The sequence below is a fragment of the Eschrichtius robustus genome, chromosome 8 (genome assembly GCF_028021215.1).
Source record: "Eschrichtius robustus isolate mEscRob2 chromosome 8, mEscRob2.pri, whole genome shotgun sequence".
Classification (NCBI taxonomy): Eukaryota; Metazoa; Chordata; class Mammalia; order Artiodactyla; family Eschrichtiidae; genus Eschrichtius; species Eschrichtius robustus.
Window position 1 is genome coordinate 20,196,826 of NC_090831.1, and position 13,429 is coordinate 20,210,254.

Genomic DNA, 13,429 nt, shown 5'->3' on the forward strand with positions numbered 1-13,429 from the left:
TTAGTCTAACACACTTTCCTATCTTCTCCTTGTTAACCAAGCTTCTATCCAAAGATTATAATATATCAGTTTGATTCCTAATTAAAGAGTTTTGAAAACTAGCCCAAAGGAGAGATTTTTCTCATAAGATTAATTATTATTATACCCAAAAATCATTCTGTACAGATATACTTTTATGTCTTGCTGATTAAAACTCACAGTTTTTGTCAAACTTCTTAAATTGTGTTTGGCCTTATCCTGGCCTTTCCTTTCTTTTGCAGGAGGTTGATTCAGCAACGTTGTGAACTTGTTTTTCTTACTGAACTCTTCTAACATTAAAATCGGTTTTACCATGGTCTCCTGTCTTTCAGGAAATCTGTTCATTTCAGGTAGTGGCTCTTCTAGATACAAGGTTGACTGATGACTGACAGCAATGTAGTAAGTAGAACTGACATTGCAACTGGATGTTTTAATGTGCCTGAGGGACCACCAGGGATGTAGCACCTTACTGTCTGTGTAGAACGTAGTTATAGCAATAGGTAGAGGGTGAATTAACCTGGCAAAACCCTGATGCTATTCCAAACATATTAAATGCTGGATAAAATATGACAGAAAAAAGTCTGAAGTACATAGTTGAGCTCTAAAGCAAACTAGGGGATATCTTCAGGTGCCAGAAACAAGAAAGGACCCAGAGACACAGTAGTTAGAAAGAACAGAAGCTACTGTAGGCCACAAGGTTATCTGGACCTAACACACGCCTTAGGTGCTGAGATTTTTAGCTCTGAGTCAACGTCTCTAACCACAAAAGAAAGATCGACCTGAGCTTTCAGTATAAGGCCCAAAGCTGGGATGGGCTTTTCCTGTTCCACATGAGTACCAGAAAATCTCTGCCCACCCTTTAGATTTGACATGTGACATGGAAGTGAGCATCTTATCCTGGTTCTTGGGGGAGAAAAGAGGTTGCCTGAGCGGAAACAGAAGCTAAAGCCTGCCGTACATGTAGGTAGGGGCCTGAATCTCTACCAGTTGCAGGAACCTGAGCCAAGAATGTAGCAACAGCACTATCCTACATCTAATAGGAGTTCCAGAAGGAGAGAGTGCAGCAAATGAGGCAGATGCAACATTCAGAGGGACAACGGCAGAGAGTTTTCTAGAATTGGAGAAAGTTTTGAGTCCTCAGGTTGAAAGTACACACTGAATATCACTGAGTAGGATTACTTTGGATGGTATAGAATCATAAGGAATTACCAAGTCATATCTATTCTTCTGCTGGTGGAGAAAATAACCTTAAGTTCGAGCAGAAAGACATTTGATTATTTTTACTCAGTGTTAATTTCTAGAGAAAGGAATTCAGTAACTGTTCATGGTAATATATTAATATATTTCATAAGAACGCCAGAGAGTCATACAAGATTTTGAGCTGGAAAACATTTTGTATGTCATTGAATCTACTTCTGTTTTATGTTTATTAAATCATTCGAGGTCCAGAAAAATTGGTTGGATTACTCAAGGTATCATAGCTATGCAAAGATAGGACTGGAACCCAGTTAAGATTGAATCAAATAATATGCTGTTCAAAAAATAGAACTGCTGATACCTTTAAGGTCCGAACACCAGGCCACAGCTGCTGGCTGGCATCCTTTCCTGTGTTTGATGAGCAGAATGATCTGCCATTAGCTAAAACCTCTTTTATAAAAGATAGCCTTTAGCTTTTTCTTCAGCTAAAAAAGCTTTTTTTTTTTTCTCCTCCATCTTGCTGATTGTGTTTTCCGAGGCTCTTGAAATTACTGTCCTTAAAAAAAAAAATCAGCTTAAATACACGTGACAACACTTTTCTCTGTGTGCTTTTGAAATAATGATGATTTAGCCTACATCCAGATTAATAACTCCTTGTCACTTCTGTTTTAGTTTACCAGAAAATAAAAATTGGTTCTTGCCTATCCAGATTTTACCACTTTGATAACCTAATTATAAAATCTGTTTATGCAATATTGATTTTAAGTCTAATTGTCCATTTTATATAGTCCATGCCAGAACTTGGTCTCAAGAGTATGTAGGGATTCTAATATCTCATGTGTGTTTTGTTCTGTATCAGTTCACACTTTAATTCAGATAGCCTATAGTTGGAAAATGATTGTCGGTAGATTACCAGAAAGGATGTATGAAGAACATCCTTTTTTCCCAATAAAGGAAAGTGGGAGTAAATAAATCACACCTGCTCACATGTACACACACCTACACACACTTGTTCACAAACACACACCTACACACTCACACCATTCTCTTCCAAAGTGTTTGGTTAGGTGCCTATCACCATAGTATCCTTGGCAACTGTATGTAACAATTAGAAGAGATAAGAGTAGGATATAAATTAAATAAAGCTAGTGGGTTTTGATCATTTATTTTTACCAAAACAAATTCACTATAGCTGCTGGTTGAGATTACATTCCCATTAGATATTTAGATCGATATACTTAATATTTTTATATAAAATTCTCTGTGTGTGTACGTATGTTTCCCCCAAGCAATGCCTCAAAAATATCTGCACTGGCAAAACATGATTTGTCAAGAGCACATTCAAACTGCTTTTAGTGAAATTGTGGAGAAAACTATGCGTTGCTAGTTATTGAATCTCATTGTCGAAGTTGCCCTGAGCCCTGTTGATGCTTTATGGCAAAGTGCAATAAACTATGCATGTGGATTCAAAACCAAACACAAAATGATAACCCTCCAAATCATTATTGTGAGCTTTAGGTAGGGCAATGTTTTAACTTCTTCAATAAACTGTTTGCAATAATGTGAGTTTAGGATACTTTCAAGTTTGTCTTTATTTGGGAGCTTTTTCTTGCACTGACTTTTTCCCCTATGGTGCTGATCTTGGAGCACATCTCCCTTTGAAGTCAGCAGGAGTCTTGGAACTTGGCTCATCACACAGAATGAGAAAGAGAGAGGGAGAAACCAGGCTTTGGTGATTGGTCTCCACCAGAAGGCCCACTGGGAGGTGGATGTAGTGATGGCTGTGACATCATAGAGGGGTGTGACTTCATCTAACGAAGGGTTCGTAGGGGAAGACACCTTAAACTAAGGCCAGAGCCCATTTCCATGTTAAAATACCATTTTCCCAGTTACTGAGGGTGGAATTTTTTTAAAGGCAAAAAGGTATTTTATCAGACGGTTTCTTTCATCCTTCTGTGAAAGTGTCAGAGACACTATGATATTGCTCATCATCTTTACTTTTCAATAATATAATGACTTTTAAAACATTTCTTGAACTTTTGAATGTAAACAGCTACTGTATATGCTTTTTTAGTACATATCTCCCTAAGCTTTATATAGAAATTATACTAGTTCCTCATGTTTCCATTTATGCATTTGGGGTCATCTCTAGTGACATTATTTCAAGATCCCAGAGACTTTCTTACAGTGTTGAGTTTACATCAGAAGAGAGAGAGAAAGAGAGAGGTACAGAGACACAGAGAGAATGTGTTTAAAGGAAGATTTATAGAAATATATTAGGAGAAATATTCATTTTAGTTGGAAACTGGAAAAGGGCTGAGAACGAGTTGTTAAGTTTAAGTACCAAAGCAGTAAAATTTTAAATAAATTTAAGTAAATTTATTTTAAAATTTAAGTAAATTTATTGTATTTTAAAATTTATTTAAAAATTTTAACTAAATTTAAGTAATTTTATTTTAAAATTTATTTTATTTTATAATGAGTATCATACAGTATGTTTGCAAAGTCAAGAATCATAGGGAAACTAGTGGTCCCCGGAAGGGAGAGGGGATGGGGAAAGGGCAATATAGGAGAAGGGATTAAGAGGTACAAACTAAGTATAAAATAAATATGCTACAAGGATTAATGTACAGCACAGGGAATATAGCCAATATTTTATAATAATAATAACTATAAATGAAGTATAAACTTTAAAAATTGTGAATTGGGTTCCCCCGATTGTGCAGTGGTTAAGAATCCGCCTGCCAATGCAGGGGACACGGGTTCGAGCCCTGGTCCGGGAAGATCCCACACGCCGCAGAGCAACTAGGCCCGTGTGCCACAGCTACTGAGCCTGCGCTCTAGAGCCTGTGAGCCACAACTACTGAGCCCACTGCCACAACTACTGAAGTCTGCGTTCCTAGAGGCCGTGCTCTGCAACAAGAGAAGCCACTGCAAGGAGAAGCCCGTGCAACCGCAACAAAGAGTAGCCCCTGCTCGCCGCAACTAGAGAAAGCCCGCGCATAGCGACGAAGACCCAACGCAGCCAAAGACAAATAAAATAAATAAATTTTAAAAAATTGTGCATCACCGTGTTGTACACCTGAAAGTTATATAATATTGTTCATCAACTATATCTCAGTAAAAAATGAAAAGCAAAACAAACTAAAATTCAAACATTAAAAAAAGAATTGTAGGGAGCTGTATATAATTAACATACTTTAAAAAATCTGTTTCTTATATTTCCTGACTTTGCAAATAGACTGTAGGATGAAGTGAAGAATCAGACTTGAGGTTCTCACTACTTCTTGTACTCAACCCGTTACTGCCTTAAAATTCATGAAATAAGTAAAATCAAAACAAAACAGAACAACAACAAAACCACTGGTTTTAAACAAGCCCAGAAAAGACAATAAATAGTAATAATACCAAATCTAAATTATTTTCTTTCAGATTAACTTGACAGTTGTTACAATGAAAGGATGTTTCACTAGCCAGATTGGAACTGGTGTCTGAACGTGTGCATGTAAGTGCATTAGATTTTTAAATTTAGGGGCTCAAAAGTCAAAAAGGGCCTAGAATACAGATGCTTATGAGAGCTAAATCACATAAACACACCCCAGAGGAGATAATGAGCATGTTTTCATGGTAAGGAGTGTTGGAGGATTTGATGAGGAAAGTTCAGGCTAAGTACTCGAGTGAAGGAAATGTCTCCTTAGGGCAGGTGGCTGTAGAAAAATTGAGATGAACCTAACTCCCACCCTGCTAAGTCTGTCTTATTAGGACTGTGGTTTGGCAATACGTGCAGTATTCAAAGTAGTGATTATATAATGATAAGGCAGTTACAAGATTTAAATTAAAGAACATAGTACTTTATTTCCCCTCAAAAATGCCATGTTTACTCTCCAGGATATTATTCCTCCCTCTTTATTTCATTTAGATACAATCCAAAGACAATGTACTGAAATAGATGTTATTTGCTTACAGTTAAAGGTACTTGACTTTTAATAGTTGGTAAGCTGACAAAGGTGCAGGTGGTGTCAGATTTTTAATAGATTTGATTGCTGGTAGACTTGGGATAGGACTGGGAAACCCACTGGTTAAAAAAAAAATCAGCTGCAATTATAGTGACAGAGCGTTGGAGATTCTTTGTTTGCAGAACATCAACATTTCAATGTTATTTACCCAAATTGTATTTTCAACAACGTTTAGCAGCCTCTTTAATACAGAAATAGGAGTAGGTCATCATGGCAGTATACAGTGTAGGAAACAAAATGTTTTCATGATAACTGTCCTTTAAGAGCCAAAAGCATTTATCAAGAGTTTTTAAGTAAAAAAAAAAAAAAAAGATTAACAATTTTTTTTTTGGTAGTAGAAGGCACTAGGAAATATCTTCAAATAACTAGATGAAGCAGAGGTTAAAATCATTTAGTAATATTTGACTGAAATGTTTGGTATTTACTTTAAAAGCTTATATGTTCGCATAAATATGGGGCAAATGCTCAAGAGCCACTTTAAAAAAAATATCTAGATTCAGTGTTCTACATGCCTTTTTTTGGGATAACTAAATTCATATTGCTAAATTTTCTCATGTCTTAGTTTATCATGAATAATTTATCATGACTTAATTTATTAGTAGTTTTACTTTTCCATACATTTCTTGAAATTTTATTTTAGAATATGGTATGTATTATAGGATCTTAGTAAACTATACTGTTAATTGTAAATCTGACTATGTCTTGAGAACATTATTTCCTTTAAAACGTGAGCTGAAAGCTTGATATAACTTGCTTTGCTTAGCATTTTGATACAGAAGTATAAATGTAGCCCACAGAATGTCTGCATCTGTGGCTAAATGTTAGATACAGAGTATGTGAGAGGCGCAGAGTAGAAAAGAAAATATTCTTTTCAAATTTATATTTTTAAAATAACACTAGTTAATTTGTCCACTAATAATGAAAGGAAGGGTTGTAATCTAGAATATCTCTGGCCTTCTTCCTCACATAGGAACAGGCTAGTCCCAGATTTGACCTTGGAAATACGATCTTGGGGAAATTACTTTTCACTCACTGGAGATTTCTTAATTGTAAATAATGCTGCTGTTTTGGATTTTTCGTACACAGGCATTTTGAGAATTAAAACTTATTAAACTAAAATGAATATATTAATATATTCCAACTTATGCAAACTTGACATGAAATGCCCAAATTATTTTTAAAAAATCAGTTGATGTAGAATGAAGTTAAATATATACGTACACACATTACATAAAGAAGGAAGTGTGTATATATATATATATATATATATACTGTATACGTACCCATATATATATGTGTGTGTGTGTGTGTGTGTGTGTATATATATATATATATATATGGGTATGTATATTCCCCAAGTATTTCTTTACATAGAAGACTCCTTAGAATACCGAGAATGTGATTCCAGTCACAAAAATGTAGTTTTAGTGTAAGGCATCCAAACAAAATAATGCAGATATTAAAAGTTTTAAAATGTTTCAAATGTTTTAATGAATATTCTTTTTTCTTAAATTTATTTATTTTTGGCTGTGTTGGGTCTTCGTTGCTGTGTGTGGGCTTTCTCTAGTTGTGGCGAGCGGGGGCTACTCTTAGTTGCAGTGCGCGGGCTTCTCATTGTGGTGGCTTCTTTTGTTGCAGAGCACGGGCTCTAGGCATGCACGGGCTCTAGGCGTGCGGGCTTCAGTAGTTGTGGCTCACAGGCTTAGTTGCTCTGTGGCACGTGGGATCTTCCCAGACCAGGGCTCGAACCCGTGTCCCTTGCATTGGCAGATGGATTCTTAACCACTGCACCACCAGGGAAGTCCCTTATTGAATATTCTTATTGCATTAATGATTATAATTGTCATGGGCATCAACAGTGCTAGGCATTAGTGTAATTGTAGATATACTTATTAATGCATTTGAGTATCTGTTCTAAATGTGCTTTACTCAGTGAAAAGTAGTGTTATTCATCTGGTGAAAATGGCCGTATTTTATACTTTGTTCTTTGCTGTAGTTAGCTTTGCTATAGATAGATATAGATATATAGACAGAAATTAAATAGTTTATTTTGGAAAAGAATGAAGACAATGTCATGGTAAAAATCTATATCAGTGTGGAAAACGGAATTTCAGAGGAACAAGTGCCATAGCAATTATAACTCTCCCAAGTAACATGACACTGTAAGCAATAATATTTAATAATATATAATATATGCTGAGATCTCATGTTAAGATATGCTCTAGAGTCAAATTGCAGCTTCACTGGGAAATTCAGTTTTTATATTTTATGAATGAAATATTTCTGTTGTAATACACAATATTATACTTATGTCACTATGCTTGTTTTCTAGATCTGCTGTAACAAAGTACCATAAACTAGGTGACTTAAAACAACAGATATATATTGTCTCACAGTTCTGGAGGCTAAAAGTCTGAAATCCCCAGGGCGGGATTGGTTCCTTCTGAGGGCTGTGAGGGAAGAATCTGTTCTAGTCCTCTCTCCTTGGCTTGTTCACGGCTGTCTTCTACATGTGTTTCCTCACACTGTGCTCCCTCTCTGCATGTCTGGTTCTGTTTCCAAATTTCCTCTCTGTAAGGACACCAGTCATCGTGAATCAGGGCCCACACTCATGACCTCACTTTAAATTGATTACCTCTGTAAAGACCGTGTCTCTGAATAAGGATGCAGTCTGAGGTTCTGGGAGTTAGGACTTCAGTATATGAACTGGGCAGGGGCGGCAGGGAGGCAGGTACACAGTTTCACCCGTAACAGTCACCATTGTTTTGTTTTTGATGCACAAAGAGGCTTGTCTGATAGGGTTAAAGGAACTGACTGTGTTGTAAGATACAGTGAGTCACAGTTACTGTCTTTGAGATTTCTGAGTGATAGACTATATATAAGAATAAAACATTATGACCATTACCTTGAGTTTTTAAATGCTGACATTACTTTTAAGATGCGTGAGAGGACTTGGAATGAATGAATTCATTTTGGGGATTATTATTCTGTTGCCACAGCTAGTGTTTAGAAGATTTGCTAGACTAACATTGCAAGCACGAATACTTTGTATTATCTAAAATGCCTTTAGCACACCACTTACATTTGTCTAGGGGAGTTCATGAAAGCCAGATTTTTAGTAAGCTTCTACAAATAATTCATCATGGATGAAAGGCAGTCCCATCCCATAAGCACTTACTGTTGCTTACCACGAGTGTTTTTGTTGTCATTATTATCTCTTTGCATCTGAGGTACATGTGCTGAGAATTTCATCAAAAGCTTAATGCACTACAACCATGCTTTTCTCTAATGTACTATGGATTCCATAACCAGAATTCTCAGATATTATACATCAACTCTATTGTTATTCAGTTGTAAGACATAATAAAGTATAATAATTTCAAGAGACTGTAGAAGCACTAGCATTAAATATTAAATATTTAAATGAGGAAGCACTGATTAATTCATAATATTCTGAGCAGCTTATGAATGTTTAATACCCATATCTTGCCTTGATTGGATATTATTTAACTGGAACCATGGTCACCGTAGGACAGTTTAGTTACCATTTTTATTTGCAGGCCCAGTTTACAAAATAATTCATTTTATTTTAGGTAAATACTGTTTTGAACTTCTCACCATTTTTTTTGTTTGCTGTTTCACAAGCTAGAGCAGAATGAAAAATTAAAGGTTAACAATATCTTTTAAACATTTTAAGCCTAATTATCTTTAAAAGTAATAGTTGAGGTTAAGTTTGCATAGTCTTTTTTTTTTTTTTTTAAAAGTATTTATTTATTTATTCATGGCTGTGTTGGGTCTTCGTTTCTGTGCGAGGGGTTTCTCTAGTTGTGGCAAGCGGGGGCCACTCTTCATCGCGGTGCGCGGGCCTCTCACTATCGCGGCCTCTCTTGTTGTGGAGCACAGGCTCCAGACGCGCAGGCTCGGTAATTGTGGCTCACGGGCCCAGCTGCTCCGCGGCACGTGGGATCTTCCCAGACCAGGGCTAGAACACTTGTCCCCTGCATTGGCAGGCAGGTTCTCAACCACTGCGCCACCAGGGAAGCCCTAAGTTTGCATAGTCTTAATAATGTGAAAGTATTGTAGTGATAACTTTACCTTGATTTTAATTTTTAGTTGCTCTTTTATTCAATCATTAGATACTATTCAGCAGCTATTATATGCTCAACACTGGTATAACAGTCAGCAATAAGATACTGTCATGGCTTCATGAAGCCCATGGTCTGTTGTGGAATAGAGATTAAACAAATAACTACTCAAACAATTTAATTACAATATGGTAAGTGCTAAGCTGGAGGAGTGTGAGTTTTTGTGGGAATATTTAATGGAGCTTGCAACCTTGTCAGAGAGAATTAGGGAAACTTCCTTGAGGAAAAGCAGCTACGATATGACTTGCAGGCAGAGCAACCGTTGGCCCAGGGAATGGCTGGAAGAGAGAGCATTTTGGAGAGAGGGTAACCACACATGCAAGCCTTGAGGCCCATGAGTCTTTGGAATGGGGAAACAGAATCAGGTTTGAGGTCCGAAGTGATATTATGTATGAGAACTTGTTTTCTCTATAGATTAGGACTAGCTGTTGGGAAATATCTGAGAGGTCTGTAGTTGTGTAACCTCAATTTGTGACGATGGATTATGAGTATTTATGATCAAGACTGATCCTAGTAAAGTAATACAATTATAGGATTTCTTTGGCAGGGTTGGCAGTGGGGAAGAACTTTCTCACATCAGTCAGCTCTGCCCTGTGTACTTTCCCTGGTCAGCCATTTGAGAGCTCCCCAGCACCCTGGGAGCTCCTAATATTTGAGTGTAGTGCAGAGATCCTTGCTATTTGCAGCTCGTCTTCTCTTTCTGTGAGTGTGCTTATTAACTCTTAACAGAATTCTTGCACTTCTATTTTAGGGGTGAACTGGAGGCACTGCCAGGCACCATAGGCACCACAGGGGGATCCATAGGTTTTTGAAAAAATATCTGGGGGCTGGGAATTTCGACTTCTCAGGAAACAACCATGGAGGACTCTCCTTCCATTGCCTTTAATAAAAAGGTTATAGGGCCCTTTTATTCCAAACTGAAACAAGCATGGGGCTATTTCCAACACCCAAGGCTTGGCTAGTGTCAAGGTCTTTAGTGTTTATTTGCCCATACCAGAGTCTGCAAACCCCAGGGGTGAGTGGCTAAAGGTTCTCACTTATGGCCACCTTGCCACATTGAAAGCCCGCTCAGCCCATTACCTGAGAACCTGCAAATCTGCACCACTCAGGGATTCATTTTCAAGAGACTGAGCCCTAGCTGTATCACATCTGACTTCCTTAAGTCCTCACTTGCAAGATGGTCACTAAAGTGTCCTCCCTTTCCTTCTCAGCCCTGAGTAGCACCACCACAAGTGAGAATTCAGGGGACTCCTTGATGGTCATGATGTAATCCAAGTAGAGTGTTAATTCCTGACTTAAATCAACCCTTAATTGAATTGGACTTGGTTGTTTCTGGGCTCCAAGTCTTGGTGTGCCACCCCTTGGCAGATGACTCGCTGCAGTATTTATCCTTGAGCGAACCTGGGCTCAGAGCACGCCTCCCAGCCTATGCTCAGTGAAGTTATAGATGTGACCTAAGCCTCCTAGTCACTGTTCACCCGCTGTCCACCACACTTTTGTAATTCTTGGCAGAAAAATCAAGAGTTTTTACTAAGAATTATAAATTAATTTACTAATAAGAATTACTGCCATTAATTAGTACTAAAACCACAGGGTCTGGCCTGACTTAGCACAGTTTACCTCCAATCTCTTGCAGTAAGAGTTTCTCTACAGATGAACTGATTTGCAGGGCAGAAATAGAGACACAGATGTAGGGAACAAACGTATGGACACCAAGGGGGGAAAGCGGCGGGGGTGGGGTGGGGATGGTGGTGGTGTGATGAATTGGGAGAGTGGGATTGACATGTATACACTAATATGTATAAAATGGATAACTAATAAGAACCTGCTGTATAAAAAAATAAATAAAATAAAATTCAAAAAAAAATTTATTTACAAAGATAAAAAAAAAAAAAGAGTTTTTCAAGTGTCTGGAGGCAGTTGGTCTGTCTCAGGAGTTCCAGCACCTGCTTGATCACAGAAGCATCCAATCCCCAGGGTCTGGACTTGGCTAGTGTGTGGCACTGAAGCCTTAAACTAGTCTGACTGGGTCCAACGATATCTTGCCGTCTAGAAAAGATTCTGAATTTTAAGGAAACCATTGTTTATGAAAAAGGGAGGGGGGTAGTAATTTCCAATTTATCACTTCTGAAAGGAACTTTTTAAGACTTCCTCAGTTTTTGGTACTCACACAGCACTTAGTGCTGCAGCTGGTATAATTAGTCTTAAGGACTAACTATATTCTCCCAAAATGTGCACCTCTAACTTGAACACTGTCTAGCCTCAGAAGATCTCATTGAATTTCCACTGTTGTGCCAGTAAACATCATGGCTTCCCCTTCGTGAAATCTCGTGCACAAAGCTTTGCATGGTTATGCGAACAAGCTGGTGTTGAGGAAGGAAATGGGTTTCTGGCTCAGGGCACCTTTCACAGTTTTAATCCAAGTTGTGTTCAGTGTTCCATCTTATCTCCCATTTGGTACCCACCCTTCTAACATCCATCATGACCAAGGTTAAACCTGCCTTCTTTCTAGCAGAGAGAAGCCTTTCTCTTTTGAAAGGGGAAAATTAGGATTTCAGTGATAGGATTCTTTTGATCTCATCACATAGTATTTATTGTATTCTATTTTGGAGAAAGTCATTGTCATAAATAAATCATATTAAGTGTGCAGTTATCACTGGCCAAGTCTGTAAAGTGTGTTGACCTAAAACAAATAGACTGCAAGTTATTTCTCCAGCAAAAATGGGTTTATTTGGGATGAGCAGAGAATTGCAATTTGGGGTCTGCAACCGTGGCAAGCCTTGTGCAAGTCCCCAGCAAAAATGGAGAGGAAAGTTCTTTCGTAGAGGGGAAAAGGTAGTTGGGAGGGCTGTCTTAAACAGAGTCCATGGCTTTTCTTTGGCAGAGTTATTGCCAGGAAGAACAGGCATCTTTCCTCTTCTTCTTGGATTCTGCTGTGATCGCAGGACATAAGAGCTCCCCCTTCTGGTCTCCTGACTCTATTTAATTGGGGTTTCTGTTTATTAATATTTTGTAAGTGATACCAAAAAATGTAAATCTGTTTGATTCTCAAAACAACTGCAGTTGTCATTTCTATTAATTAAGAGACAAAGCAGCGGTTCTTCAACTTTATCACTTTTAAGAATTATTTGGAGACATGCAGATTCCCCAGGTCTTCCTCCCTGCCACCCACTTAACGCTTAGAAATTCTATTTTCTTGGCTCTTTGATAAGGGTTGAAAATCTGCATTACATCTATAGCCCCTAGGTGATTCCTAGATAGTTTGTATTCTATAGAGAAAATTTTGAGAATCACTGGGTTAACAAATGTGTCCCTTATTAATAAGGTACTAATTTAGTTTTTGCTTTTTAGAATAGACATATGCTTAGAATGTTTGTGTAAATTACATGTAGTAAATCAAATTGTATTTTAAGCCTTAACTGTGCTATTTAAGCCAGATACTCTCTGTCTATAGTTATATTTTTAAATTATGATGTGCACACATCACTTTACTTAAAGAGATACTCCGTTCTGGCAAGTTCTCTCTCTTTGTCCTGTTGGCCTAGTGTGCCATGAATGCTTGAAACAGTCGGTAGCATCATCAGTAAATTCACAGCTTTGTTTGTAATTTTTTAGCTTTAAGATGGTTATGAGCTCTTTGGTTATCAGAGAAATAGTGGACAAATGTCCTTTGGTTAAATGTTATAATTGTACATAAAGTCACCCTTCAGTATCTGATTGGTTCCGCCCCCCCCCCCCCCACCCCCATGGATTCCAAAATCTGCAAATGCTGAAGTCCCTTTATAAAATGGCATAGTGTAGCGGGCCCTCTGTACATGCTTGGAACAAAATGTTGACAGTGTTGATTTCTGGGTAATGGTATTTCAGGTGACTTAATTAAAAATTTATTTATTTATTTATTTATTTTGGCTGCACCGGGTCTTATTTGTGGCATGCGGGATCTTTTAGTTGCAGCATACAGGCTTCTTAGTTGCGGCATGCATGCGGGATCTGGTTCCCCAACCAGGAATCGAACCCAGGCCCCCTGCATTGGGAGTGCAGAGTCTTACCCAC

The 13,429-nt window shown here is 37.8% G+C and overlaps 1 protein-coding gene across 1 annotated transcript in view; it reads left to right on the plus strand.

Moving 5' to 3' along the window:
• The window catches only part of RELN (reelin), a 523,882-nt gene that overhangs the window by 38,160 nt on the left and 472,293 nt on the right, over positions 1–13,429 (plus strand). The gene's annotated exons all lie outside the window — the stretch shown is intronic.